The sequence below is a fragment of the Drosophila mojavensis genome, unplaced genomic scaffold (genome assembly GCF_018153725.1).
Source record: "Drosophila mojavensis isolate 15081-1352.22 unplaced genomic scaffold, ASM1815372v1 contig_136, whole genome shotgun sequence".
Taxonomy (NCBI): Eukaryota; Metazoa; Arthropoda; class Insecta; order Diptera; family Drosophilidae; genus Drosophila; species Drosophila mojavensis.
Window position 1 is genome coordinate 21,264,435 of NW_025318667.1, and position 7,434 is coordinate 21,271,868.

Below are 7,434 nucleotides of genomic sequence, written 5' to 3' on the forward strand. Positions count from 1 at the left end.
GGACACGCTCATAGAATGCTCAATATACATACATAGATAAGCATATACTCACATACACACATATAAATATTTCTATTTAGGCTAGAATAAATATATTTTTGTTGAATTTACACTCACAGCAAAACAAAGAGTTTTTAAAATATATCCCACGACATTTGCCAGATGTTCGCACCAAGCTAAAATATGAATATTTTAATATGTATGATACCAATATATTTAATTTGTTGGGGCATGTAAAAACAATAGAATTGATTAGATTTATTTAGAATTTCTAAACGTATAATTTTAAATATTTATTTAACTAAAAACACAATGGAGTTAAAATAAAATAAATGAAAAAAGTAATAATTATTTTAATATTTTTGATAAAAAAATAATAAGACCATATATATTAATTATTTAAAATTTTATAAATTAAAAATATTTAAGGAAATAAAATATTTGAATAAAAACATAAAATTTGTCTTTCTATATACACATATGAAGTAATTTATAATTTAATAATATTTTTATGCAGCTTAACATTTCTTTAAGAAACTTACTTATTTTTTTTAAATTTAATTTTACTTTAAAAAAAAAAATTTTTTTTTTAAATTCATTTTCGTTTTTGTTTTAATTAGGGCATTTTTAAAGGCAAAATAAATAAATCATGCTATTTTTATATGAATTATTTAAATCAAATATAAATTTTTGAATATTAAATATTATGAATATTACTTCAGAAGTGCCAAGAATTTGCTAACATAAATATTAGATAAATATCCATAGGCATATTAAAATAAAAAGAAACAAAAAATGTATGTATCATAAATACATATATAGCACATCCTATGTATGCCAGCTTTACTTGCACCCTCTCTACCGCCATCTCTCCCACCATCTCTCTCTCTCTCTCCCCCCCCCTCTCTCTGGCTCTACAAGCGTTATAAATAATACTTAAGTATATGCATCGAACATATTTATGTCTGCGAACGTGTTTGCAATGCACAATAACGGTTGCTTTTTAACAAATTGGGTTAGATGTAAACAAAGCCAGAGCTGACAATTTGCACATTTGGCTATATCAAAGAAACCCCCCAATCTCATGCCTTAGTCACCCTCACCCCTCCCCGTTTCGACCCTTCAACTCTTCTTCTTCCGAGTATCGGGGCAAGAACAATGCTGCAATTAAATAAATGTTTTTGGCCGGCTGTCGCAAAAATGCCAAAGAACTTGAAATGGTTTTATGACGCGCGCATTACAAACTAACAGACTAAAGGACAAAACAGGACGAGCCAGGACGAGGCACAGCGAGGCAACAGGCGGCCGACAGATGCAGTTGGTGCCAGGCAGTCCGCCAAATAGCGCAACAGAAAAACAGGCAAAAAAAAAAAAAAAAAAAGGAGAAATAATTTAGCTTAATTCAATGCGATACTAGAGGGGTGTAAGGGGCGTGGCAGGGGCGTTGCGTGAAGCGAAATGGAAGTGAAAGGAGTTGCGCCGAGTGGCGACGCATAGTCGCTTCCTCTGGCGCAATTAGTGCAACATTGTTAAACACTTTCTGCTTCTCTCACTCACTCACTCACTCTCCCACTCTCTTTCACTCGTTGAGCTTGTTGCTTATGCAACGGCGCCAAAGCGCCTTAAAGCATGCTTTATGGCCAAGAAACAAAGCAAAGGGCAAGTTTAAGCGCAAAGTCAAAGTGGATTTTGGACACACACACACACATACACTCCGCTTCCTCTCCGACTTCTTCTTCTTCTCTCTTTTTTGTGCTGCGTGCATCAAGTAGCAGCCACAACACCAAAAAAAAAAGGGCAGCGAAAAAATCCCTTTCAAGTGAAGTGCGGCGGCAACTCCGACTCCGACTCCAACTCCGACTGCGAATGCGAATGTGAATGCGGATGTGGATGACGTTGTAAATGCCGGAGTTAAGTGTTGACTCGGCCGTGCTTCACTTTTAATTTCTATGCGAGATGCCGCCACAGTTGTTGCCACTGTGTTAGCTGATGAGGGCATTGTGAGCCAGAAGTCAGCGCAGCCACCAACAGCCAAATATGTATATGTAGATATGTAGATATTTTAAAGCCTGGCACAATGGTGGTTAATGGAGCATCAAAAATTTGTGTTAGCGGGAATCCTTTAGCTAAAATATCATGCCAACATGCACAATATATTGTATTAATTGACAAGAGGGAGAAGAAATGTTGTGGAATGCAAAAGTCGGAGCTATCGATAGAAGGATCACGAATGATAGTGCTCATCTAGTCCAACGAGAAGAACGAAAGATTAAAGATCAATGCGAGCTAACACCAGTTGCCAAAGTCGATCCCAGAAAGAGGAAAGCTGCAATTTAATAACTACGTTTGGCTGCCTCTCTCTCTCTCTCTCTCTTTCTCTATCTCTCTCTCTCTTTCTCTATCTCTCTCTCTCTCTCTTTCTGTCTCTCTCTCTCTTTCTCTCTCTATTTCTCTTTCTCTATCTTTCTCTCTCTCCTTCTGTGACTCTCTCCCTTTCTATCTCTTTCTCTCTCTCTCTCTCTTTCTGTGACTCTCTCTCTCTTTCTCTCTTTCTCTCTCTTTCTCTCGTTCGTTCTCTCTCTCTCTCTCTTTCTCTCTCTCTCTGTCTCAGTCTCAATCTGAATCTCACAATCTGTCTGCAACGACCTCTACCGGGCATCGGGCTCAACATTTGAGCACGACTTAGTGCTTGAGTGAAAATAGTCCTATATAAAGGCCAGCAGTTTCAGCATTTCTTCAGTCACCCGGGCCAGGTGGGGGTCAATCGTGCTGTGCAGTAAAGTAAAATGATATTAAGTGTGTGTAAATACTAATGATCGTTCAGCATTAAAGACAGTGAAAATACTTGGAGGAAATACTTGGAAGAAATACTTTGAGCAAAGACTTAAAGTAAAGACAGAAGAAATACTTAAAGGAAATACTAAAAAACAATACTTATAGGGAATACTTAAAAGAAATACTTGGAGGAAATACTTAGATGAAATACTTGGAAAAATAATACATAGAAAAAACACTTAAAGGTGATACTTAGAGAAAAAATGAGATCGAAGACAGAAGAAATATTTACAGGAAATACGTGTAGGAAATACTTAGAGAAAAAATATAGATGAAATACTTGGAAAAAAAAGTTTTCTTATTAAATAGGAATTTTTAATATAAAACGTCTCTCTTCGGATGAGTGCAGCATTGATCTCTGTATATTCCAAATTTTAATACCGCAATCTTTTATCTCATGACAACACGCTCTTCACTGTCCATTGGATGAGCATTAAAACTTAGAGAAAAAGCTTTAATCTTGTCATTCAAACATTCAAATATATAACTTTTTAAAGCTAGTATTAAGAAAAACAGAAATCGTTGCATTCTCTTAGGCTGCAGGCCCCAAAAACCAATCAGCCACAACAAAAGAAATCGAAACGAAAAAGGGTCAAAAGTAAAGTTGGAACAAATTGCAAAAATCCAACTTTGACAACAATAAACAAAAAAGTAAAAAAAAAGAATAACGAAAAAGGAAAACAAATTTATGCTCGCATTTACGGATTGTTTTTGGCAACTCAACGAGCATCTGGCCGACACAGCTCCAGCAACTGAGCTGAACTAAGGCAAACCAATAAAAATTAATTGAAACTCAAGCAAAGAGCAGTGAAATGATAAAAAATAGGGGATTTAGCTTAGCTAGTAACTCAGTAAAATTCGAATGCCAATGAAGCTTTCTAACAGTTACCTGTCAAAGTTGATATTAAAATAGGCAATTGATGTCAGGAGAAATGTTAAAGCCTTTGTTCTAGGATGTAGATAACACCGTTATGCAGGCTGTAGTGCAAGTCTCTAATGCTTATAATATAAAAGAAAGAGAGGTGAGCAGACGGACAGACAGACATGGTTAGGTCACTATATATCAAACATATATATATATATATATATATATATATATATATATATATATGTACATACTGTAGATTTTTATTAGATTTATACCGACTCCTCTTATAACGTCTGTACGGTTATTGCGACGAAAATTTTGATCCCCAGAAAAACTTATTTAAGCAAACTTATACGTTTATAGCGACAGTCCCTTGAGTCGTTATAACCGGCTTCTACTGGCTTCTACCGGCTTCTACGCTTGCAACAAACTGATATACCCTGAATTCAAATTTACAATATGTCGAAGCACTTAAAACTATTAAACCATATCCAAATAGAAAATCTGTAACTAAATATGAAATATAATAAGACCAAAATAAATGCATAAATTATCTTTCGCTTGCTCACACACCCACTCTCTCTCTCCCTCTCTCTCTGTCTCTCTCTCTCTCTTTCACTCTCTATCCCTGAGCAAAGTAAAATTGCTGCAGCACACATTGCTTGCCAAGTGAAAGTAATCGCCTCTTCCTACCTCTCTTCTCCTTTCTCCCTCTCTCTCTCTCTCTCGAACCCATTCCGTTGGCAGCTCTGTCTCTTCGGCCATTAAATATACAAAACCTCATAAAACAAAGTTGGCCAACAAGCATTTTTAATTGATTTCCACGCCACTGGCTGACAGGCCGGCCCCCAACGCAGCTGCTTGTGGCCTCTGCCCCTGAACTTGTGTCGCTGCCACTCCACTTCCCCACTTCCCCACTCCCGGCCCCTTCCCCTTCCACACTTGGCTTTCATACTCAACTGGACCATTGATGTGTGATGTCTGTCTGAAAAGTTTACAATAATTTTTGCACATTCAATAGCCGCAACTAAACGCCAAATGCCAACGCCGTGCGGTCGCAACTGGATGCAGGGAGGCAGGGACGAAGGGCGGCAGGACACTGTTCGAATGGTGACCGACACAACTGTGACCGACAACCGGCAACCGAAAGCGATGACCAATGAGGACGATGAAGAGCTAAGGAAAACTTTTCACAGCATTTGTGTGTGTTGGCATATTTTTTGGCAAAAGCTGTTTTCCAAAAATGCTTACACACACACACACACACACACATGCAGACACTCATACACACATGTGTACACATGCAAAAGTTCAGAGTTCAACGCATGATTGTGGAAATGGAATTGCCAAAGTTGCGGACGAGAGCGTCCAAAAGTTGCACAATTCATTTCTATTTTTTTATGCCCTTTCATTCGTTGTTGTTGTTGCTGTTGTTGTTGCTGTTATTGTTGTTATCTATTTTTTATAATTTTCTATTTCAAATTTCTTTCTTTTTCTATTTGCATTTGTCATTTGGCAAAATACTCTTCAGTTGCCTTTTCTCTTTTTCTTTTTGCATAATTTCCTGTTGGCAACTTTTTTTTTTTTTTTTTTTTATTTAGTTCATTCACAAAAGGTTTTTACAATGAGAGAGGCTCTATGCGACGCTTTGCTGTAACTAAGTCAAGCGAGGAAAGTCAGGTAGCTGAAACTTGGATATCCTGTCTAGCTGATGATCATTAGCTGGACATATGAGACAAAAGCTGATACCAAATATAGGTTGGTTTGATGTGAATGCATGGAAAGGAGCAGAGTATCTGCTAGTCTGGCAGTGCCTACTTGAATCGCTTTAAGAGATCATGATCTATTTCGCTAATAGTCTGACAACAGTGAGAGCAAGAGAAAGAGAGAGAGAGAGAAAGAGAAAGGGAGAGAGAGAATGAGGGAGAGAGAGAGAAAGAATGAGAGTGTGAGAGAGAGAGAGAGAGAGAGAGAGAGAGACAGACAGGGACAGACAGGGACAGAGAGACAGATAAGAGGAAAGACAGGGAGAAAGAAAGAGTAGGGAGAGAGCGAGGAAAAAAGAGAATGAGAGTGAGGTAGAATGAGGTAGAAGAGAAAGAGGAAGGCACAGACAGACAGAGAGACCAAGACAGTGAGAAATAGACAGTGCGAGACAGAGCTAGTGAAGGACAGAGGGAGATAGAGAGAAACAGACAAAAAAAATCAAATAGATATGAAAATAGATAGTGAGAGGAACGGAGACAGAGAGACAGACAGGAGCAGAGAGCGATATAAAAGAGGAGAAAAAAGAGCGATAGAGAGAGAGAGACGGACAAAGAGATAAACAAAGAGATAGAGTTACAGGCAAAAAAAGTGAAGAAAAGAATAGAGGGGCAAAACGAGAGTTGGAGAGACAAACAAATAGGACAAGAGGGAGAGAGCAAGAGGAGATAGACAGAGAGAGCTAACTCAACTGAGACCCAGCATACATAAGCTAGAATATCTGCTAGCCAATTAGTTACTCTCTACTCAACCAACTGGCTTACACTTCCTAAACACTGAGTATTTACCAGTTGAACATTAATCAAACTTTATCACTATAATAATCAATTGGAGAGCTTGTTCATTATTAAGAAGAAACCCGGCCCAAATGAATTCAACTCAAAGCTTTTCAGAAATGCCAGGGTATCTGCTAGTCAAGCATTGCCCTCAAACACCCACCAGCTTGGCTGCTATTTATCTCAATTTCTATTTGGCTTGTTGTCATTTTCAATGACAATGGCAAAGCTCGTCCCAGGGACCCATTGTGTGGCCAGCATCGTCACATTTAATATGTATAATATAAATATATATTTCCCTATATATATGTATGTATATATGCAGTTGAACTTCTATAAAAATGTATGTGTGTGCGTAGAGGGGGAGAGAGAGGGAGAGAGCACAGCTGTTTGCAAATAATTTTAATTTCATATCTCCAACTGTGAAAGTTCCTAATTGAAATTGCCTTGCATGCCAGCTCCTGACTCCGGACAGCGGACTGAGGATAACGGACAACGGACAGCGGACAACGGACAGCGGACAGCTGACTGTTAACTGGTAACTGGTAACTGCTCAACTGGGCCAAGTATTTAATTTCAATTGCGAAATGGCAATTTGGTAATTACTGCAACATAGCAAACGGACAACGGGCTGCAGGACACACGATGGGGCATTAGCCACTGGTCAGTGCGATCGACCAAAAACTTGAGCCAATCAGCAGAAACGCATTTCGATTGCCTTGAGTAGCCAGCCACTTGACTCTACGGCATTAGGGTGATGCAATATATGTTCAATTTGAGATTGCATTGAAGAAAACTCAAATATAACATATGTATGTACATATATACCTCTATAGGAAACTAGATTTTACTTGGATTATTTATTTATATCTGAAGCAGAAAATCTCTTCTACTAATCTGAATTCTTTTTCATTGTATAATCCATAAGCATGTTTCAATATACTTTACTAAGCAATCAAGAAAGCCGATATCATAGACCTCAGTGCAATATGCATATGTTTATTAAATTTTGGGGACATATCATTTTTTTTACTGCAATTATCAGAGCAAAGAATTTTCTGTAATTGTCGGACAGATAATATATGCTAAAATGTATTTATTTATTTACTATTCATTATTTATTTATTTTAATTATTTTTTTTATTTTAATTATTGTTTAGAATTATTATTAATTAAGAATTATTTATTATT